The sequence below is a fragment of the Bos indicus genome, chromosome 28, assembly GCF_029378745.1.
Source record: "Bos indicus isolate NIAB-ARS_2022 breed Sahiwal x Tharparkar chromosome 28, NIAB-ARS_B.indTharparkar_mat_pri_1.0, whole genome shotgun sequence".
Taxonomy (NCBI): Eukaryota; Metazoa; Chordata; class Mammalia; order Artiodactyla; family Bovidae; genus Bos; species Bos indicus.
Window position 1 is genome coordinate 24,192,747 of NC_091787.1, and position 24,711 is coordinate 24,217,457.

The window sequence follows — 24,711 nt, forward strand, 5'->3', positions numbered from 1 at the left end:
CACATGCTTTGACTTCCACGAAATCATAAGCACTAAGGCAGCTAGAGCCCATATTTTGCCTGTTGTTAATGATCATTCAGATGAGGAATCAGGTAGGACTTTGGAAGACATGATACATCTCTCTATTTGGGGAATCATTTGAGGGTTTTGATTTGAAGAAGAACGTTTTGGGCAATTTACTTTCCTTTACAGAAAAGAAACTAACATAAATTGGCATCGTTATTATAAAAAGAAAGACAAATCTTCATATTTGGGCAAGACAAAATAAGAAAAACATTGCAAACCATTCTTTCAGACCTTAATATAAATCTTAAATGTTGGTTCAGTGAGAATTTTCAATAAGAATACATATATAGCAAGTGACCATGTATAGAATTTCATAACATATTCAAAGTAACACATCAGCCATGAAGACTATTACCCAAATTTCTAAGCCCACAAATCTATATTAACTTATTCACAGTCAATAATCTTCCAGCAAGTATTTACTGAAGGTTCACAAGATAACAGTAAGAAACACATCTGTACTATATATAACTTGGCTTATTATTAGCCTATAAACTATTATAGTCTATAGAAGTATGTGTTACTATCAATGCACAAATTTTTCCATTTAGATGTTGCCTATTTTCTTTCAAAGTTTCTTCCAAACTTTCTTCTACGTTTCTTATTTTCTTACAAAGTTCATTTGTAAAACCAAGGTTGGTTTTGGTTTTACAAATGGACTATGGAGATAGATGAATAAGTGACAGAAAGAATGACACATTTTCATGAAATCATGTTTTATCCCAGAATCAGTCCTTTCAACACTCCTCTCAATCTCAGGGATTCTAGGAAAGAGTAGTGTTCTTTTTTCTATACCTCTGCCTCCAACCCCTAAGGGAAGTCAGAATCTCAGGGTAGGGTCCATGTTCACTCCAACTCCTTGCCCGAGAGTCTGCACCTATTCTCCTTCTACCTTTCTCAGATCCCACTGTTTTAGTTCCACATAATCAGCATCTCTCTACCCTTCAGCCTCTCACGCTCTCTCACATCCTTCCCCTGGATCCATAAATGTTTTAGTGTATATATATCCAAAGATAATCATGATCTCTTCATGTACATGTAACTGAAAAGATCAGTGCTTCACTAAGCCTATACTATATGCCTGATACATGTACAGAGAGAGAGATGCACAAACAAAACCACCCTGTACAAAAAAAAAAAATCTTCCTTATTGGCTCTTTTCTTGATGTAATTTAATTCTTAGATAATAATACTTGGTTAAATAGAGGCAAATATTATAGAGCCTAGAAACCTTCAGATCAGATCAGTCGCTCAGTCGTGTCCGACTCTTTGCGACCCCATGAACTGCAGCACACCAGGCCTCCCTGTCCATCACCAACTCCAGGAGTCCACTCAGACTCACGTCCATTGAGTCAGTGATGCCATCCAGCCATCTCATCATCTGTCGTCCCCTTCTCCTCCTGCCCCCAATCCCTCCCAACATCAGAGTCTTTTCCAATGAGTCAACTCTTCACATGAGGTGGCCAAAGTACTGGAGTTTCAGCTTTAGCATCAGTCCTTCCAAAGAAATCCCAGGGCTGATCTCCTTCAGAATGGACTGGTTGGGTCTCCTTGCAGTCCAAGGGACTCTCAAGAGTCTTCTCCAACACCACAGTTCAAAAGCATCAATTCTTCGGCACTCAGCCTTCTTCACAGTCCAACTCTCACATCCATACATGACCACTGGAAAAACCATAGCCTTAACTAGATGGACCTTTGTTGGCAAAGTAATGTCTCTGCTTTTCAATATGCTATCTAGGTTGGTCATAACTTTCCTTCCAAGGAGTAAGCATCTTTTAATTTCATGGCTGCAGTCACCATCTGCAGTGATTTTGGAGCCCAGAAAAACAAAGTCAGACACTGTTTCCACTGTTTCCCCATCTATTTCCCATGAAGTGATGGGACCGGATGCCATGATCTTCGTTTTCTGAATGTTGAGCTTGGAGCCAACTTTTTCACTCTCCACTTTCACCTTCATCAAGAGGCTTTTTAGTTCCTCTTCACTTTCTGCCATAAGGGTGGTGTCATCTGCATATCTGAGGTTATTGATATTTCTCCCGGCAATCTTGATTGCTCTCCAAATATATGCCACATGGCTACATTCCATGACTCTCTTACTACAAAAATGGATATATAAAGTATTCTTGAGAATAATAAGACTCTGCCAAAGACTGTCTCCAGTGACTCAACAGAGAAATTTGTACATATAGTCAAAATTGTGATTTCAAATAACTTATAATCAGATAAACTCATAATTAATATTTATAATTCTTTCATATATCTTATTAAAAACAGATAATTATGCTGAAATTTTAAAATGAAACAATTATGACAAATCTAATAATTTAAGAAAGCATTTAAGTACAATCACATCTCCAAAATTGAGTATACTATTAAAAATACTAACACTGTACATACTAATCACTTTTTGTATAGTATCAAAACATTTTCTAGTTAACTGAGGAAACTGATTTGGAGATCAAGGCAATAATAGGCATCAAACTGCAGAATTTTGCAAATGAACTCAAAGCAAGGTCAAATCTGACGAGTTTTTACCAACCTTTTGTAGCCATAATGCAATGTGAATCCAAAACTAAAATCCTGCTAGGGTATGGGTATTATAACCCAAGGCATTTGCACTTCATAATCCACAAAATTTTAAGAGTTAGAAAGTATCTCTGAAACAATTCAAGGACACCTCCTACAGCGTCCTTCATTTCAACAATGTACTGGGAAATGAGATGCTCACTATACCATTAGATGCCAGTGATTACTTTTATAAAGTTCTTCCTCTTGTTGAGTTGAAATCTGACATTTTTTAACTTCTAACCCCTAGAGATAGGTTTATAAAGTGGGAAAGGTTCAGGTTTGGAAACAAGTAGACTAGATTAAACCCCAATTTTCAGAACTTAAGTGAGGAAAACAAATCTCTTGACAACAGTAATAGATGTCTCCAGGGGTAGTCTGTAAGGCGGAACAAAGTATCATGTGGATACTTCCTTTCTCCCAGGTTGCCTTTGTCCATATGCCTACATTTTCTTTACTCCACTTTATTCCTTGCTTTAAATTGAGCTTATAGCAATTTAAAACTCATTCAGTTTAACAAGTATTTCACTTTTAAGTGAAGTTAACTCTGAGAGGTCATGGGGGATACACATTCTATTAATGCTTCAGAAGAGTCCATGAGACCAAGGTGATGTGTCTTCCCAGAGCTCATATATACCCTTTCTGACACACTCAGTACCCCCAACTCTCTACTTAGTCCAAGTCCACTTCCAATGCCTATGCCAGCCTCTTTCTGCAACCCAAACTTCTAAGTGCAAATGACAACATGCCCATCCCCATACCTGAGAGGTAGCCAAGAGGCCGCTGTTTGCTGATGAGTATTATGGAGCTCAGACATGCAAGTTGTCCATTTGCATGTACCCAAGGCCTCTCAAGTACAAGATAGAGCCAGAAGTGGAAAGGAAAGGAAGCTGACCATCAGGGGCAGCACCTCATTCTAACAGGAAACGTCAAGGAATACAAGAATTCTAAATCCAGATCTATATCTTTCAGGTCAATTTGGAGGTATAGTTCTCAAGGCAGAAAGATAAGAGGATAGAACCTATTTTAGCAACTTGTTAGCTTTATTTGTAGCTTTCACATATGTAAGTATGGTATGCAGGCCTCCATGTATATTTTCATTCTGCTGACTACAAATGTTAAGGACAGAACTACCCAAACTTTCTAGCACTCCATATCACCAAGTTCTGCCCTTTTAGTCAGATTTGCTCTTTCATTCTATCCTCAATCTTCTAAAACATGCAGTTAACACAGAGGTACAGTAAAAAGGCATCAGTTCTTCCACATTTAGGGAAAGACTTTCAAGCTTCTGCAACAAAATTACTTCTCTTTTCCTCTCTGTTTCCCCCTCATTCAAATACTCTCTGTTATTACTTTTCCTTAAGTTTACTTGTTTCCATGCAAGAGTTGTTATTCGCTGCATATATTTCTTTACTCCTTTTATTAAAATTATTTTTGTGAACATTCAGCATTACATTCATGAGAAAATAAACAATTTAAAAACTCAAAAATACAACAAAATTCATAATTTATTGATATCTATGAAGATTAAACTGTTTTTCCATGTACCTATGTTTATTATTACTTATTTATTATTGACCCTTTCTCGTGTGATTTTTCTCTAAGTAATCATTATACATCATCTCTATTAACATGGTTCTTTCTATGCCCTAATTATTGTCACAACATTAACACACACACACATGCATATGTGTATGAACACATTCACATGCCTTTGATGGCTTTATCTGAGAATAGATTTCTTTCCTTCAAGTTTAAAGTGCTTTGATGGTGTCAACAATTCTTCTATGAAAAGTATCTTTGGGCTTCATGAGATCCATTTGGGATCTCATATAGTGAAATAGAAAAGGGAAATACTTTTAGTAGGTCACAATCCCCACCATCTTCAGTGGTAAAGAATCTGCCTGTCAATGCAGGAGATGTGGATTCAATCCCTGGGTCAGGAAGATCCCCTGGAGAAGGAAATGACAACCCACTCCAGTATTCTTGCCTGGGAAATCCCATGGACAGAGGAGCTTGGCAGGCTACAGTGCATGGGGTCACAAAAGAATTGGACATGACTTAGTGACTAAACAACAAAAAAATCCCATGATCATTACAAATGTTAATATTAGCTGACACTGTACTTCTAAAATATCAGAAGAAAGGGTGAGCAACTAATTAAGGGTTTCCAAGTACTGAGATAGCTTCATGAAAGAGAACATTTATTTTAATTATCATTAAAAATTTCTATTGAGTACAAAACAAAAGTAGGCTTCACTCTCCCTCATCGGCATCCCGTAGAAGGTTTAGCTGAATGTGGTTAGGAGTAATGTGAAGGAGTGGAACCAAATGTTAATTGACCAAAGGTTTAAGTAAAGAAAAGGAAAACGGGGCATGGGGGATTTACTGCATAATTTAATCACAATTGATTTTGTATAATTAAGTCTTAGCTAGAGTGAAACCAAATGGAAAGGGGACAACTATAATTTTAAAAATTTCCACTATAATGTCTACACATAGCTATTTTCCAAGTGTACCTCCATCCCCACCCCAAACCCCCATTTCCATGCTTCCAATGCAATCATCTACTGGATTGTTTGTCCTGTCAAGAAAGAAATACACACATCTTTTACTCATTTGGTGAACAAAAGGAACTTAGGTTTGTCAGAGTCAATAAAATCAAGCAATTGTCTAATAATTGAATTTCTCTCTTTTCAGATGTTCTTCTTACATTTTACAATACTTTCCATGTATTTATTTAAGATCAATAATCAGTGTAAGCTCTTCTACCTTGCCTTTTGGTCAGTTATAAGACCTAAGTGATTTGAGATCAGAGGCACCCCTAGACTATAGGGCACCATTCATTTATTCACTAATTCAACTTATATTTATTGTTTCTACTTTGTGCTAGTCATGGGAAAGGAGAGAGCATAAACAATAAACCTTATAACAGTAACATCATTTAGTGCCTTAGAAAAAGACATGCTAGCAAAAAAAGAAAAACAGAGTAAGTGATAAGAGAGTTGGGAGCAGACTGCAATATTAAATAAGATAAATATTAACCTCAATGAGAAGAGTACATTTGAGCAACGACTTCAGGAGGTTAGGAAATTAGCCAAGCAGAGGTCTGGGAGAAGAGCATTCTAGGTAGAGATAACAACTGGAGAAAAAACCTAATGACAGGAGAGTACTGTTTGCAGATGAGCAAGGAGGCCAGGGTAAGTGGCTTGGCGTGAACTAAAAAACCATAGTAAAAGAGAAGGTCAGAATGGTAATGGAGTTAGTTAAGGGGGGTACAGGGGGGAAGCACAGATCATATCAAACCATGAGACATCATGCAGGGGTTTGAACACTGGAGAAACATAATCTGTTTTATATTTTGAAAGGATCACTCTGGTGAATAAAAGGAAGTATTGAAGGCAAGAGCAAAATTAGGGACACTATTGGGAAACTTCTGTAGTGACCCCGATGAGAGAAAATAATGGCCTAAACCTGACTGGTGGCAGCAGAAATGAACAGAAGTGGTCAGATTGTAGACAATTGTGAACCAATAGGAATTCTGGACCGATTTGAACATAGGATAAAAAGAATTCAAGATAGCTTTAAGTTTTTTGTCTGAAGCAACTGGAAGGATGGTAGTGCCATTAACTGAGGTAGGGATGCTGCAGGAGGAACAGGAAGATGAAGAGCCCAGTTTGGGACATGAGTTGAGATACATACAAATTTAGGATGTATAATAGACATCCAAGTAAAGATGTTATTAGTAAGTAGGCAGTTAGAGATATGAAAGTAGAGTTTGGGAGAGAAGTCTGGGATCAAAATACAGATTTCAGAGTTGACAACATAAAGACAGATGAAATTTGACAACCAAGGAAGATGTGGACCAGAAAGAGAAGACAGGTCGGAGTCAAAGGATTATTGTGAATGAATGGAAATATAGGCAGCAGTACTCAGAGGTTTAGAGAATTAAGATTTGCTTTGAGTGAACTAGTAAAATCTGAGTCTTTCAGGCAGACCAATTAGAAAAAGCCCTGTAGGTGTTAGCAGGAAGGCCCGCAGTTTGTCCAGCAGAGGGAGGACTAGATTTCAGCTCCACTCAGCCCCTCAGCAGGGCAACAACGCAGCAGCCAGTGTGAGAACCACTGCAGCTTCTCCACTCCCACTGTCTACAAAAGGATTCTTAAATTCTACATTTCATCACCATTGGATCTCAGTAATTAAAAGGACTGGCTTTGAAGCTGGTCTGGGTGAGAATCTAGGCTCTGCTCACTGGTGACTTTAGGCAAGTTAGTGAACCTCTCTAAACATCAGCTTCCTCAGAAAAGGAGTATGTAAAGGCTGTATATTGTCACCCTGCTTATTTAACTTATATGCAGAGTACATCATGAGAAACGCTGGGCTGGAGGAAGCACAAGCTGGAATCAAGAAATACCAATAACCTCAGATACGCAAATACCACCACCCTTATGGCAGAAAGTGAAGAAGAACTAAAAAGCCTCTTGATGAAAGTGAAAGAGGAGAGTGAAAAAGTTGGCTTAAAACTCAACATTCAGAAAATGAAGATCATGGCATGCAGTCCCATCACTTCATGGCAAATAGATGGGGAAACAATGGAAACAGTGTCAGACTTTATTTTGGGGGGCTCCAAAATCGCTGCAGATGGTGATTGCAGCCATGAAATTAAAAGACGCTTACTCCTCGGAAGGAAAGTTATGAACAACATAGACAGTATATTAAAAAGCAGCCGTCTAGTCAAGGCTATGGTTTTTCCAGTAGTCATGTATGGATGTGAGAGTTGGACTATAAAGAAAGCTGAGCACCGAAGAATTGATGCTTTTGAACTGTGGTGTTGGAGAAGACTCTTGAGAGTCCCTTGGACTGCAAGGAGATCCAACCAGTCCATCCTAAAGGAGATCAGTCCTGGGTGTTCATTGGAAGGACTGATGTTGAAGCTGAAATCCAATACTTTGGCCACCTGATGTGAAGAGCTGACTCATTTGAAAAGACCCTGATGCTGGGAAAGATTGAGGGCAGGAGAAGAAGGGGACGACAGAGGATAAGATGGTTGGATGGCATCACCGACTCAATGGACATGGGTTTGGATGGACTCCAGGAGTTGGTGATGGACAGGGAGGCCTGGCGTGCTGCCATTCATGGGGTCACAAAGAGTCGGACATGACTGAGCAACTGAACTGAACTGAACTGAACTGAAGAGTACCTTCTTCAAAATTATCTTGAAGATTAAAATTAAAAATCCATATATTAGTCGTAACTTAGCCCATGCCTCAGACACCTATTAAGAGCTCAATAAATATTAGTTGATATTATTATCCCCTTTTCAGTAGGAATGTAGAATCTACTTGTCTACATTTAGGTTAAAAATACCTCTTTCATCTATAGAGCCTGTAATTATTATTCAAGAATGTTTTTGCTCTTTGTTCCCATAATGAAAGGGCTTAACACAAAGCTTCCCTCTAGTGACTCATTTCATTGGATCTCTTGACTTCAAAATCTAAGGCATATTAATGCCTACATGTGCATTAATTAGAAATGCAGCATGCCTAAATACTCTAAAAAAATTCCTAAGGCACAACAGCCTCATAAAGAGTCTTGAGCCCCTTGAAATCAATTCTAGAGTGAGACATAAGAGGTACGTTCCAGAGATAGGGCTACAATTGTTTTATTTTGTTCGGTTGGTTGGTTGGTTGACTTTTTTAGGATTTTTGTTTTCTTTTGTTTTAAGAATAAAACAGAGCAAAGGAAATACAATAGAATGTATATATTCCAACATTCCCAACTCTTTGCGACCCCATGGACTGAAGCCCACTAGGCTCCTCTGTCCGTGGGATTTTCCAGTCAAGAATGCTGGAGTGGGTTGCCATTTCCTTCTCCAGGTGATCTTCCCGACCCAGGGATCGAACCCAGGTCTCCTGCACTGTAGGCAGATTCTTTACTGACTGAGCTACAAGGGAAGCCCCCCAACAATGCGGTAAGGCTACAACTATTAAAAGTACCACATGTCCAGATTCATGAGACTGAAATTTTTATTTCCTTAACTTTTAAGAATTCTGGATTTCAATATAGCAAAAAAAAAAAAAAAATCACATTTTATAATAAAATGTAAATATCTTTAGCAGGTTACAATTCAAACTTTCAAAGGCTTCTTGGAAGCATTTGAAGTTCTTTCTAACAACCTTTGGATAGTAATCTTGCTGGTGTTTTTTGAAAAATAATCAAACTGAGCTCCTCCCCCCAAAAAAATTGTTTTATGGATTCTTTATAAGAAAATACAAATTAAATTAAATTCAAACATTTGTTTCTTCTGTTCATGGTAACCAAAATAAAACTTGTTTCCCCACATACAACCTGAATGAAAGCTGCAAAAAAATATTAAAAAAAAAAATCCAAATGAATGACTTAACTAATATGAAATAAAACAAAGGAAAACATCAGATTCTATTTATATTTAGGTCTTATGTCCTTCTTGTTGTGAATGGCTGGCTAGTCCAATGGCCCTCCAAAATAAAGAAAAAAGTTGTAATTCAATTTCTGATTTAACTGAAAAGTAAGACTATATATAAGAATTTTGTAAGATGACCTAATTACCCCTCTTCTGATACCACACATTTTAAGTTATTTTATAAAATGACAGTTCACACTAAAAGCTCATTCTTTTTTCACAATGGCACACATTTTCAAAATTGCAGGTAGGAAGAAAGGACAAAAATGCCCCATGGTTATTCTGTGTAGCAATGCCTTTCAACTTAAAGACATTTTGTATAAAATTATACCAGAAGTGAGATCCTATCTCATATAAGCCCAGCTTGAAGTTTACCTGCCTGTTATTTAAAAAGTCAAAGGTCTAAACTGGTCCAATTGAAATCTAAGAAGAAGATAATCTAGTATGTGAAATCTCAGAGAAGCTTTCACTGGTTCACCCAGGACAAGAATAACTTGCAGTATACGCATCGAGTTTAAACAACCAGGGCAGAAGTAACATGCCCTTCACATACACCTTGAAAGTGACAGTAGCTTTCGTTGCTGCAGGTCCAGTGGGCCTATGGGTCAATTCCACTCCATAATATTATAAGACAGCTCAAATGTATGTGAATTCTCCTAAGGTCTGGTATTTTTGAAAAGCAGAGAACAAAAAAGAGAATAGCAAAAAAAAGAAAAAAGCAGAATTCATATCAACCTCAATTTGAAGCCAAAAAAAGTCCCATTTCTTCATTTTCTGATTACTCACAAATAAAACCCTGCTTATCAAAACAGATAAAACAATGCCATTCTCCCAGATCGTCCCACTCTGTCCCTCTCCCACAGAGTCTAAAAGACTGTTCTATACATCTGTGTCTCTTGCTGTCTTGCATACAGGGTTATCGTTACCATCTTTCTAAATTCCATATAAATGCGTTAGTATTCTGTATTGGTGCTTTTCTTTCTGGCTTACTTCACTCTGTATAATAGGCAAAACCACAGTCTTTGAAAACACTACATTCATTTTTCCATAAATCTATTAATATATTTGCAAAAACCAGTGATTTGCAACTGTTTTGAGAATTCCAGATTTCTTCTCTACTTCCAGGATTTCCATTCTTCCATACTCTCTTAAAAGAAGTTTTAAAAGTCTGTGCCACTATTTGCAGTAGCCAGGACATGGAAGCAACCCAAATGTTCATCAACAGAGGAATGTATATGAAGATGTGGTACGTATACAATGGAATGTTACTGGGCCATAAAAAGTAACAAAATTGTGCAGTTTGCAGAGACTTGGATGGACCTAGAGACTGTCATACAGAGTGAAGTAAGTCAGAGAAAAACAAATATCATATAATATTGCTTATATGTAGAATCTAGAAAATGATATAGATGAACTTATTTGCAAAGCAGAAATACAGACACTGACATAGAGAATGGACACATGGAAACCAAGGTGGGAAGAGGGGTGGAATGAAGTGTGAGAATGGGATTGACGTATATATACTACTATGTATAAAATATTAGATAACTAATGATAGCCTACTGTATAGCACAGGGAACTCTGCTCTGTGGTGACCTAAATGGGAAAGAAATTTTTAAAGGTGGGGGCGGGGGGACATATGTATATGTATAGTTCATTCAGTTTGCTATATAGCAGAAACTAACACATGTATAGTGGTAAAGCAATTATACTCCAATAAAAATTAATTTTAAAAAAAGTCTGATCCAAGTTTACTCCCTCTTCGAAGGGGGCCACTAGTGCCCCTCTTTTGGAAAGTAGCAACTTGGAATAAAATCTGACAAGCCTCCGGTTTCTGAGGGAAGGGGATGTTTATTTCCTTTTCCTTCCTTTGACCGTGTACATGTATGCTTAATTCTGGATAGACTTGTGCTTTCTCATTCACACACTGAAGCTCCTTTCTTTCTTGACATAGGCCAGAGGCATCGATGTACAGCAAGTTTCCTTACTCATCAACTATGACTTCCCCACCAACAGAGAAAACTATATCCACAGAATTGCTCATGGTGGATGTTTCGGCCAGAAGAGTATGGCTATTAATATGGTGAGAGAAGAAGACAAGAGGACTCTTTGAGACATCAAGACCTTCTACAACACTTCCACTGAGGAGATGCCCCTTAATGTTGCTGACCTCACATGAGGGGGGTTGTTGTGCTACCTAGCGCCAGCCAGGGATCAAACCTTGGAGGGGGCCAAGAAGCAGCAGAAGTGAGGAGGGAAGGGAACCAAGGGATGGACATCTTGCCATTTTTCTTTTTTTTTCTTTGACTCTTTGAACAAATGTCACTTTTTGAGGCAAAAAAAAAAAAAAAAGCCTGTGCCAGAATCGTCCATCTAACCATCCAAGTCCACCATTTTACTACTACTTGTTAAAATTTTCTCCAAGAACTCTGACTATATACCTGTTAGCCATATTTAACTATTTCTAATCCCACATAGTATTTGTTTCTATAGTAAATAAAAGACTTTCTCCTCTGGGTTCCTTCTGACCATTCTTCCCCAGTGTCTTTTGCTAGCTCTTCCTTATCTACATGCATGTGTGTGCATTCTAAGTCACTTCAGTCATGTCTGACTCTGTGTGACCCCATAGACCATAACCCGCCAGGTTCTTCTGTCCATGGGATTCTCCAGGCAAGAATACTGGCGTGCGTAGCCATGCCCTCCTCCAGGTAATCTTCCTGACCCAGGGATCAAACCTGTGTCTTACATCTCCTGCATTGGCAGGAGTGTCACCTGGGAAGCCCTCCTTATCTGCTAACTCCTGTTAACTACAGGTCTTACCCCAAGTTCCACCCCTTACATCCTATTCATTGCTCACATTACATTGTTCTTTCAGAACAATATCATCCTGGATTTTCGATTCAACTTAGAACCTCTGATTCAACTGTCCAGACCTCTCACCTAAGCTTTAGAGCTCCTAAATCCACTCCCCACTGAGCTGTCTCACAGGCACCTCAAAACTGAACTCTATGATCTTGTCCTCAAAACCTGTTACCACCATCTTCAGTTCTGATCTGGATTAATTACATCATCACATAATGGGAACTTGCATCCAACCCAGTAATTGGAAGGTCATCTCCAAATATTTTCTTTCACTTTGCCTCTCTCTTCACATCAGATTAGCAGGAAAATTACGTAACTTCTATTCCCTTAACTCTTCTTATATTGGCCATTTCCTCTCTATTAGCATTGGTACTTAGTTCAAACCATGGTTAGACTTACTTAGACTTTCCAATGATACCCTAACTGATCTCCCTTCTAGTTTTTCACAACCTCCAATTCACCCTCCAAACTATTCCCAAGGTGATCTCTTTAATATAAAATAAGATAATGTTACACTAATCCCCTGATTAAAACCGTCAACTGTCAAATATTCTTCTTCTGAACACAATAGAGTTTAGGCTCCACTGAATGACTCAAGGCAATTTGGCCTTCCTTATCTCTCCAGCTTTTTCTCTTTCTTTGACCCACTGCCTCCCTGTATTCCATCCATGCTAAAGAACTTGAAGTTCTCTAAATGGACCATACTCTTTCATGGCCCTAAATTTCTATTCATTCTGTCCCCTTTGTCTGGAATAATCCTAATATCCACTCAATAAGTGCTTGCTCATCTTCCCAACTTCAGCTCAAACAATCTTCTTTACATCTTAATACACACACACACACATAAGAGCATACACGCTCATAGAGGAGGTAAGCAATGCTTTACTCTGCACCCTATACAGATCTCTAAGAGAATCATCATCATCCTACCATCTCCTAGGATTTATTATAATATATAGTAGAATAAAGACATGTTTATGACACTTCCTCCCATCAAAACTGATGGAAGACAGGAAAACCCAAAATTAAACCTTTATCTTCAAGGAAACTTGTCATTATCCAAACTTACAAATAAATGAAAGAAAGAAAGAGAGAGAAACAAAAGAGGAGAGAACCCAAAAAATGCATATAAATACGGATTAATGAAGGAAACAGAGGAAGAACTCGGTGAAATAGTTATTTGTTGTTGTTTTTCAGTTGCTAAGTTATGTCCAACTCTTTGCAACCTCCTGGCCCACAGCACACCAGGCTCTATAACCCTCAGGAGACATACTATCTCCTGGAGTCTGTGCAAATTCTTGTCTATTGATCCTATCTAATCATCTCATCCTCCATTGCCCCCTTCTCTGTTGCCTTCAATCTTTTCCAGCATTAGAGTCTTTTCCAGCGAGTTGGCTCTTCCTATCAGGTGGCCAAAGTATTGGAGCTTCGGTTCAGCAACAGATTTTCCAATGAATATTCAGGGTTGATTTCCTTTAGGATTGACTGATTTGATCTCCTTGCAGTCCAAGGGACTCTCAAGAGTCTTCTCCAGCATCACAATTCGAAAGCATCAATTCTTCAGCACTCAGCCTTCTTTATAGTCCAACTCTCACATCTGTACATGACTACCAGAGACACTATAGCTTTGACTATATGGACCTTTGTCAGCAAAGTGATGCCTCTGCTTTTTAGTATGCTGTCTAGGTTTGTCATAGCTTTCCTTCCAAGGAGCAAGCATGTTCTATTTTTATGGCTGTAGTCACTGTCCACAGTGGTTTTGGAGCCTAAGAAAATAAAATCTGTCATTTCTTCCACTTTTTCCCATTCTATTAGCTGTGAAGTGATGGGACCAAATGCCATGATCTTAGCTTTTTTAATATTGAATTTCAAACCAGTTTTATCACTCTCCTCTTTCACCCTTATCAAGAGGCTTTTTAGTTCTTCTGCACTATCTGCTATTGGAGTGGTATCATCTGCATATCTGAGATTATTGATATTTCTCATGGAAATCTTGATTTCAGCTTGTGATTTAACCAGTCCAGCATTTCACATAATGTACTCTGTATATTAGTTAAATAAGCAGGTGACAACATACAGCTTTGATGTATTCCTTTCCCAATTTGGAACCAGTCAGTTTTTCCATGTCCGGTTCTAACTGTTGTTTCTTGACCTACATACTGGTTTCTCAGGAGACAGGCAAGGTGGTCTGGTACTCCCTTCTCTTTAAGAATTTTCCACAGTTTGTGAACCACACAGACTTCAGTACAGTCAATGAAGCAGAAGTAGATGTTTCTCTGGAATTCCCTTGCTTTTTCCATGATGCAACAAATGTTGGTATTTTGAGCTCTGGTTCCTCTGCCTCTTCGAAGCAGAGGAACTCAGCTTGTACACCTGTAAGTTCTCAGTTCAGGTACTGCCGAAACCTAGTTTGAAGGATTTTGAGCATAACCTTGCTCACATGTGAAATATGTGAACATATTTCACATATGTGTTCATATGTGGACTCAAATACACACACACACACACACACACACACACACACACACACACAGATACACATATGTTTACAAAATGTCCTCACTTTTAAAAAGAACTCAAAGAAGAGTTACAAAATTCAAAAAAGAGGCAAAAGATCATAGGGAATAAAAACTTGAAGAACTCAAAAAGCAAATAGAAGCAAAAAACAAAACACTACAGGGTCTTCCCTAGTAGTTCAGTGGTTAAGAATCCAGCTTGCAATGCAGGGGACATGGGTTCAGTCTCTGGTCAGGGAATGAAGATCCCACATGCCACAGGACAACTAAACTCAGGCACCACAACTACTGATTCCTCACACCACAATGTAAGAATCTATGCGGTACAACAAAGAACCCCAAATGACACAACAAAGATCCCATATGCTGCAACTAAAATCCAATGTATCCAAATAGATAAATAAACATAAAAAATAAAACAAAAAGTGAAACACTACAAGGATAAAAGTAACATTTTCACTTTAGTTCAGTTGCTCAGTCATGTGCGACTCTTTACCACCCCATGGACCACAGCACACCAGGCTTCCCTATCCATAATCGACTCCCATGGATTGCTCAAAATCATATCCATCAAGCCAGTGATGCCATCCAACCGTCTCATCCTCTGTCGTCCCCTACTCCTCCTCCCTTCAATCTTTCCCAGTATCAGGGTCTTTTCCAAGGAGTCAGTTCTTCACATTAGGTGACCAGAGTATTGGAGCTTCAGCTTCAACATCAGTCTTTTCAACAAATATTCAGCACTGATTTCCTTTAGGATTGACTTGTTGGATCTCCTTGCAGTCCAAGGGACTCTCAAGAGTCTTCTCCAACACCACAGTTCAAAAGCATCAGTTCTTCAGTGCTCAGCTTTCTTTATGGTCCAACTCTCACATCCATACATGACTACCGGAAAAACCACACCTTTGACTAGACAGACCTTTGTCAGCAAAGAAATGTCTCTGCTTTTTAATATGCTGTCTAGGTTGGTCATAGCTTTTCTTCCAAGGAGCAAGCATCTTTTAATTTCATGGCTGCAGGCATCATCTGCAGTGATTTTGGAGCCCAAGAAAATAAAGTCTCTCACTGTTTCCATCGTTCCCCATCTATTTGCCATGAAGTAATGGGACCAGATGCCATGATCTTAGTTTTCTGAATGTTGAGTTTTAAGCCAGCGTTTTCTCTCTCCTCTTTCATTTCATCAGGAATCTCACTTCCTCTTTGCTTTCTGCTATAAGGATGGTGTCATCTGCATATCTGAGGTTATTGATATTTCTCCCAGCAATGTTGATTCCAGCTTGTGCTTCATCCAGCCCAGCATTTCACATGATGTACTCTGCATATAAGTTAAATAAATAGGGTGACAATATACAACCTTGACCTACTTCTTTCCCAATTTGGAACCAGTCCATTGTTCCATGTCCTGTACTAACTTTTGCTTCTTGACCTGCATTTAGGTTTCTCAGGAGGCAGGTAAGGTGGTCGGATATTCCCATCTCTTGAAGAATTTTATGCAGTTTGTTGTGATCCACACAAAGGCTTTGGCATAGTCAATAAAGCAAAAGTAGATGTTTTTCTGGAACTCTCTTCCTTTTTCTATGATCCAACAGAAGCTTGCAATTCAGTCTCTTGTTCCTCTGCCTTTTCTAAATCCAGCTTGAACATCTGGAAGTTCACAGTTCAGGTACTATTGAAGCCTGGCTTGGAGAATTTTGAGCATTACTTTGCCAGCATGTGAGATGAGTGCAATTGTGTGGTAGTTTGAACATTGTTTGGCATTGCCTTTCTTTGGGATTGGAATGAAAATGAAAAGTCAAAGAGTAACATTAGAAGCATCCAATATACATGGACAGAGAGTGCATTAGGAAAGATACAGGACAGACCAGTAAAATCACTTATCAAAATAGATGGAAAAACTCAAATACTCATCTTTCCTCATCTTTCATAGCAAGGAATCAATAGATATTGTTTAAAGTTGACTGTAATTTAAAACAATTTCTCATTCAAGGAAAAATAGGCAAATATTCCTTAAGTATATAAAAAGCTGCCCAACTTTGTTCATTATCAAAGAAATACACATTAAATCTACTCTGAGATACAATTTCTCACCTCGCAGATTGGCAAATATCCAAAATTTAGATAACAACCTCTGTTAGTAAAGCTGTAGTGTATCAGACACCCTCATAAACTGAGTGTGATTATGCAAAATGTTGTTCCTACAGAGGGTGAATTTGCAATATATATATATATATAGGCTTTGATCCAGTGATCTCACTTCTGGAAATCTATCCCCAAAATGAAAACTATAACATAACATTTGTAAATCAACTATACTTCAATTTTTAAAAATATATATTATCTCTTTCAGAAAATCTGTGAGAGTAACTATTAAAATTTTTTAAATCTAACATATGCCCAAGGCAATTCTTTGCAGCAATATTTTTAAAAGGAGAGGAAACAAAGGAAGGAAGGAAGAGGACACTATGTATGGTATATCCACACAAACAAATACAACCTAGCTGTATGAGGAAGTTCTCTCCATATGCTAATATGGAGTAACTTTTCATAGTGAAAAAAGAAAGCAAGGTTCAAAACAGTGTTTATAGCACGGTACCTTTACATAAGAAAATTGTAAAAAAATTAGACAGACCTTTGTTGGCAAAGTAATGTCTCTGCTTTTTATAGTAGAGCCTGAAGTCAGGTAGGTTGATTCCTCCAGTTCCATTCTTCTTTCTCAAGATCACTTTGGCTATTTGAGGTGTTTTGTATTTCCATACAAATTGTGAAATTATTTGTTCTAGCTCTGTGAAGAATACCATTGGTAGATTGATAGGGATTGCATTGAATCTATAAATTGCTTTGGGTAGTATACTCATTTTCACTATATTGATTCTTCCAATCCATGAACATGGTATCTATTAGTGTCCTCTTTGATTTCTTTCACCAGTGTTTTATAGTTTTCTATATATAGGTCTTTAGTTTCTTTAGGTAGATATATTCCTAAGTATTTTATTCTTTCCGTTGCAATGGTGAATGGAATTGTTTCCTTAATTTCTCTTTCTGTTTTCTCATTATTAGTGTATAGGAATGCAAGGGATTTCTGTGTGTTGATTTTATATCCTGCAACTTTACTATAGTCATTGATTAGTTCTAGTAATTTTCTGGTGGAGTCTTTAGGGTTTTCTATGTAGAGGATCATGTCATCTGCAAATAGTGAGAGTTTTACTTCTTCTTTTCCAATTTGGATTCCTTTTATTTCTTTTTCTGCTCTGATTGCTGTGGCCAAAACTTCCAAAACTATGTTGAATAGTAATGGTGAAAGTGGGCACCCTTGTCTTGGTCCTGACTTTAGAGGAAATGCTTTCAATTTTTCACCATTGAGGATAATGTTTGCTGTGGGTTTGTCATATATAGCTTTTATTATGTTGAGGTATGTTCCTTCTATTCCTGCTTTCTGGAGAGTTTTTATCATAAATGAGTGTTGAATTTTGTCAAAGGCTTTCTCTGCATCTATTGAGATAATCATATGGTTTTTATTTTTCAATTTGTTAATGTGGTGTATTACATTGATTGATTTGCGGATATTGAAGAATCCTTGCATCTCTGGGATAAAGCCCACTTGGTCATGGTGTATGATCTTTTTAATGTGTTGTTGGATTCTGATTGCTAGAATTTTGTTAAGGATTTTTGCATCTATGTTCATCAGTGATATTGGCCTGTAGTTTTCTTTTTTTGTGGGATCTTTGTCAGGTTTTGGTATTAGGGTGATGGTGGCCTCATAGAATGAGTTTGGAAGTTTACCTTCCTCTGCAAATTTTTGGAAGAGTTTGAGCAGGATAGGTGTTAGCTCTTCTCTAAATTTTTGGTAGAATTCAGCTGTGAAGCCGTCTGGACCTGGGCTTTTGTTTGCTGGAAGATTTTTGCTCTTTAGTTCTCTTCATTTTCTGCCATAAGGGTGGTGTCAACAGCATATCTGAAGTTACTGATATTTCTCCCAGCAATCTTGATTCCAGCTTGTGCTTCATCCAGCCCATTTCACATGATGAACTCTGCAAATAAGGGTGACAATATTCAGCTTTGCCATTCCCAATCTGTTCCATGTCCAGCTGTACCCGTTGCTTCTTGACCTGCATACAGATTTCTCAGGAGGCAGGTAAGGTGGTCTGATATTCCCATCTCTTGAAGAATTTTATGCAGTTTGTTTTGATCCACACAGTCAAAGGCTTTGGCATAGTCAATAAAACAGAAGTAGATGTTTTTCTGGAACTCTCTTGCTTTTTCTAGGATCCAACAGATTCTGGCAATTTGATCTCTGGCTCCTCTGCCTTTTCTAAATCCAGCTTGAACATCTGGAAGTTCTTATACTGTTCACATACTGTGAAGTTCACATACTGTTGAATCTCCTAGCTTGGAAAAACTTGAGCATTACTTTATTAGCATGTGAGATGAGTGCAGTTGTGTGGTAGTTTGAACATTCTTTGGCATTGCCTTTCTTTGGGATGGAATAAAAACTGACCTTTTCCAGTCCTGTGTCCACTGCTGAATTTTCCAAATTTGCTGGCATATTGATTGTAGACTTTGACAGCATCATCTTTTAGGATTTGAAATAGCTCAGCTGGGATTCCATCACATCCATTAGCTTTGTTCATAGTGATGCTTCCTAAGGCCCACTTGACTTTGCATTCCAGGATGTCTGGCTCTAGGTGAGTGATAACACCATCGTGGTTATCTGGGTCATTAAGATCTCTTTTGTATCGTTCTTTTGTGTATACTTACCACCTCTTCTTAATATATTGTTTCTGTCCTTTATTGTGCCTATCTTGGCATGAAGTGTTCCCTTGGTATCTCTAATTTTCTTGAAGAGATCTCTAGTCTTTTCCATTCTATTGTTTTCCTCTATTTCTTTACACTGATCACTTAGGAAGGCTTTCCTATCTCTCCTTGCTATTCCTTGAAACTCTCCATTCAAATGGGTATATCTTTCCTTTTCTCCTTGTCTTTCACTTCTCTTCTTTTCTCACCTATTTGTAAGGCCTCCTCAGACAACCATTTTGTCCTTTTGCATTTCTTTTTCTTGGGGATGGTTTTGATCACCACCTCCTGTACAATGTCACGAACCTCTATCCATAGTTCTTCAGGCACTCTATCTATCAGATCTAATCCCTTGAATCCATTTGCCACTTCCACTGTATAATTGTAAGGGATTTGATTTAGGTCATACCTGAATGGTCTAGTGGTTTTCCCTACTTTCTTCAATTTAAGTCTGAATTTGGCAATAAGGAGTTCATGATCTGAGCCACAGTCAGCTCCTGGTCTTGTTTTTGATGGCTTTTAAAGAGCTTCTCCATCTTCGGCTGCAAAGAATACAATCAATCTGACTTCTGTATTGACCATCTGGTGATGTCCATGTTTAGAGTCGTCTCTTGTGTTGTTGGAAGAGGGTGATTGCTATGATCAGTCATCATCTTGGCAAAACTCTGGTAGCCGTTGCCCTGCTTCATTTTATACTCCAAAGCCAAATTATTCCAGGTATCTCTTGACTTGCTACTTTTGCATACCAGTCCCCTATGATGAAAAGGACATCTTTTTTGGTGTTAATTCTAGATCATTTGGTCTTCATAGAACCATTCAACTTCAGCCACTTTGGCATTAGTGGTTGGGGCATAAGCTTGGATTACTATGATAGTGAATGGTTTGCCTTGGAAACAGAGATTCTGTTGTTTTTGAGACCGCACCCAAGTACTGCATTTCTGACTCTTTTTTTGACTTATCAGCGTTATTTCATTTCTTCCAAGGGATTCTTGCCTACAGTAGTAGATATAATGGTCATCTGAATTAAATTAACCCATTCCAGTGCATTTTAGTTCACTGATTCTTTAAATGTCGATGTTTACTCTTTCCATCTCCTGTTTGACCATTTCCAATTTACCTTGATTAATGGATCTAACATTCCAGGTTCCTATGCAATATTGTTCTTTACAGCATTGGACTTTACTTTCAGCACCAGACACATCCACACCTGGACATTGTTTCCACTTTGTCTCAGCCTCTTCATTCTTTATGTAGCTATTTCTCCTGTCTTCTCCAGTAGCATATTGGGTACCTACCAATCTGGGGAGTTCATCTTTCAGTGTCATATCATTTTGTTTTTCATACTGTTCATGGGGTTCTCAAGGCAAGAATGTTGAAGTGGTTTGCCATTCTCTTCTCCAGCAGACTATGTTTTGTCAGAACTCTTCCTGAATTCTAGATCATTATCTGTCATCTGATTGGATATCCACAAATAAATCCAACATCCCAAACTAAAAAAAATAAAATAAAATAAGGATAGTATTTTTACTCTAATCCTAGAGAGATAGCCTCTAGGACAAAAAAAAAGTCAAAGTAATTTTAAACTACATTTAGTATTCTTATTATATATATGTGTGTGTGGTATAATGGGCTTCCCAGGTGGTGCTAGTGTAAAGAACTTTCCAATGCAGGAGATGTAAGAGGCATAGCTTCGATCCCTTGGTTGGGAAGATCCCCTGGAGAAGGGAATGGCAGCCCACTCCAGTTTTCTTGCCTGAAGAATGCCATGGACAGAGGAGCCTGGAGAGCTATAGTCCATAGAGTTGCAAAGAGTCAGACACGACTAAAGAGACTTAGCACGCATGCACGTGTATAATATATATATATTCTTATTATATGTGTATACACATGTTGTCGGAGAAGGCAATGGCACCCCACTCCAGTACTCTTGCCTGGAAAATCCCAGGGACGGAGGAGCCTGGAAGGCTGCAGTCCATGGGGTCGCTGAGGGTCAGACACTACTGAGCGACTTCACTTTCACTTCACATATGTTGTTGCTCAGTCACCAAGTTACGACCGACTCTTCACAACCCCACGGACTGCAGCACACCAGGCTTCCCTGTCCCTCACCATCTCCTGGAGTTTGCCCAATTTGTGTCCATTGCATCAGTGATGTCATCCAACCATCTGGTCCTCTGTCATCCTCTTCTCCTTTCCAGTGAGTCAGCCGTTCACATCAAGTGGCCAACGTATGTATACACATACATGAGGATAAAGCAAATAAATAATTATATTCACACTATTAGGAAATAAGATTCCAGAATTTAAAAAAAGAGAAACAGATGGCCAACAGGCTCATGAAAAATGTTCAATATCTCTAATCATCAGAGAAATACAAATTAAAATGACAGTGAGACACCACCCAACACCTGTCAGAATGGCTATCATCAAAAAGAATGTAAATAACAAATGTTGGCAAGGATGTGGAGAAATGGAACCTCTGTATACTGTTGGTGGGAATATAAACTGGTAAAATCACTTGGGAAACAGTATGGAGTTTTCTCAAAAACTAAAAATAAAACTACCATATGATTCAGCATTTCCACATGTGGGTATATATCTGAAGAAAATGAAAACATTAATTTGAAAGGATTCATATACAAAAAGAACTTAACGACCCAAATAACCACAATGGTGTGATCACTCACCTAGAGCCAGACATCCTGGAGTGCGAAGTCAAGTGGGCCTTAGGAAGCATCACTATGAACAAACTAGTGGAGGTGATGGAATTCCAGCTGAGCTATTTCAAAACCTAAAAGATTATTATGTCAAAGTCTGCACTCAATATGCCAGCAAATCTGGAAAACCCAGCAGTGGACAAAGGACTAGAAAAGGTCAGTCTTCATTCCAAACAATTGCACTCATCTCCCAAACTAGCAAAATAATGCTCAAAATTTTTCCAAGCTAAGCTTGAACAGTACGTGAACCAAGAACTTCCAGATGTTCAAGTTGCATTTAGAAAAGGCAGAGGAACCAGAGATCAAATTGCCAGCATCTGCTGGATCATAGAAAAAGCAAGAGAGTTCCAGAAAAACATCCACTCTGCTTTATTGACTATGCCAAAGCCTTTGACTGTATGGATCACAACAAACTGTGGAAAATTCTTCTGGAGATGGGAATATCAGACCACTTTACCTGCCTCCTGACAAATCTATAAGCAGGTCAAGAAGCAAAAGTTAGAACAGGACATGGAACAACAGACTGGTTCCAAATCGGGAAAGGTTTACGTTGAGGCTGTATATTGTCATCTTGTTTATTTAACTTATATGCATTATACATCATGCAAAATGCCAGGCTGGATGAAGCACAAGCAAGCTGAAATCAAGTTTGCTGGGAAAAATATCAATAACCTCAGATATGCAGATGACACCATCCTTATAGCAGAAAGCGAAGAGGAACTGAAGAGACTCTTGATGAAAGTGAAAGGGGAGAGTGAAAAAGCTGGCTTAAAGCTCAACATTCAAAAGAAGAAGATCATGGCAACCAGTCCTATCACTTCATGGCAAATAGAGGGGAAACAATGGGAACAGTAAGAGACTTTATTTTCTTGGGCTCCAAAATCACTGCAGATAATGACTGCAGCCATGAAATTAAAAGATGCTTGCTCCTTGGAAGAAAAGCTATGACCAACCTAGACAGTATATTAAAAAGCAGAGACATTAACAACTAAGGTCTGTCTAGTCAAAGCTATGATTTTTCTGGTAGTCATGTATAGATGTGAGAGTTGGACCATAAAGAAAGCTGAGCACTGAAAAATTGATGCTTTTGAACTGTGGTGCTGGAGGAGACTCTTGAGAGTCCCTTGAACTGCAAAGAGATCAATCCTAAAGGAAATCAGTCCTGAATATTCATCGGAAGTACTGATGCTGAAGCTGAAGCTCCAAACCTTTGGCCACCTGATGTGAAGAACTGACTCATTGGAAAAGACCCTGATTCTGGAAAAGATTGAGGGCAGGAGGAGAAGGGGACAACAGAGGATGATATGGTTGGATGACATCATTGACTAGATGGACATGAGTTTGAGCAAGCTCCGACAATTGGTGATGGACAGGGAAGCCTGGTGTGCAGCAGTCCATGGGTTCTCAAAGAGTCAGATATGACTGAGCAACTGCACTGAATGTACTTCAAAGTTCATCAAAGAATTATTTACAATTGCCAAGATACAGAAGCAACCTAGGTGTCCATTAACAGATGAACGGATAAAGATGTGCTATAGATATTCAAAAGAATACTGCTGCTGCTGCTAAGTCGCTTCAGTCGTGTCCGACTCTGTGCGACCCCATAGACAGCCTCCTACCAGGCTCCTCTGTCCCTGGGATTCTCCAGGCAAGAACACTGGAGTGGGTTGCCATTTCCTTCTCCAATGCATGAAAGTGAAAAGTGAAAGTAAAGTCGCTCAGTCGTGTCCGACTCTTAGCGACCCCATGGACTGCAGCCTACCAGGCTCCTCTGTCCATGGGATTTTCCAGTGGGGTGGGTGCCATTGCCTTCTCCCAAAAGAATAATATCTAGCCATAAAAAATGAAGTTTTGCTAATTGTAATAACATAGATGGACTGAGAGAGTACTCTGCATGGTGAAATAAGTCATACAGAGAAAGACAAATACTGTATATTATCATTTATATGCGGAATCTAAAAAATAAAACAAACTAGTGACTAAAATGAAAAAGAAACAGAGTCACAGAAATAGCAAACAAACTAGTGGTTACCAGTGCTAACAGGGGAGGGCTCCTGCCCTGTAAATAGGCTACAAGGATACATTTTACAGCACAGGAAATATAGCCAATATTTCAAAATAACTACAAATGGAGTATAATTCATAAAAAATTTTGAGTCACTATGTTGTACACCTGAAATTAATATAATATTGTAAATCAACTATGCCTCAATATAAAGAAAAAAGATGCAAATGTAAAACCAAAAAATTTAATGATCTCATTATATATGTTTCCTTTTCTAAAAAATATCTACTTCTTTTTGTATGTATTCACAACCATCCCAAAAAAAAAAAAAAAAATGGGCAGCGATGGCAATCTGGTGCATAGTTTGTGTTCCCTAAATACTATTTTCCACTAAAAGGACTTTGGTGAAAAGGCTGATCAAAGATCTGGTGCAGGAAATGTACAAAATGAGCCTAGAACAACTTCTTGAGCTAGGAATCAAGGTTTTGGGTTTTGTCCAAAGCTTCTTGTTGTTTCATCACTAAATTGTGTCTGACTATTTTACAACTCCATGGACCATAGCCCATCAGGCTCCTCTGTCCATGGGATTTTCCAGGCAAGAATACTGGAGTGGGTTGTCATTTCCTTCTCCCAGGGATCTTTCCAACCCAGGGATCAAACCACGTCCTCTTTTTGGGAGGTGGATTTTTTATCACTGACCAAGCAGGAAAGCAATCAAAAGGCTAAGTAAACAATTCAAAGGGGTTCTCA

The 24,711-nt window shown here is 38.5% G+C and overlaps 1 protein-coding gene and 1 non-coding gene across 7 annotated transcripts in view; one reads left to right on the forward strand and one right to left on the reverse strand.

Moving 5' to 3' along the window:
- CTNNA3 (catenin alpha 3) overlaps positions 1 to 24,711 on the reverse strand; it is a 1,976,430-nt gene that overhangs the window by 1,856,289 nt on the left and 95,430 nt on the right. The window lies entirely within an intron of this gene.
- LOC139180468 (small nucleolar RNA SNORA67) lies at positions 10,817 to 10,959 on the forward strand. Its single transcript, XR_011564737.1, has one exon. It is a non-coding gene; the product is annotated as a small nucleolar RNA SNORA67 (small nucleolar RNA).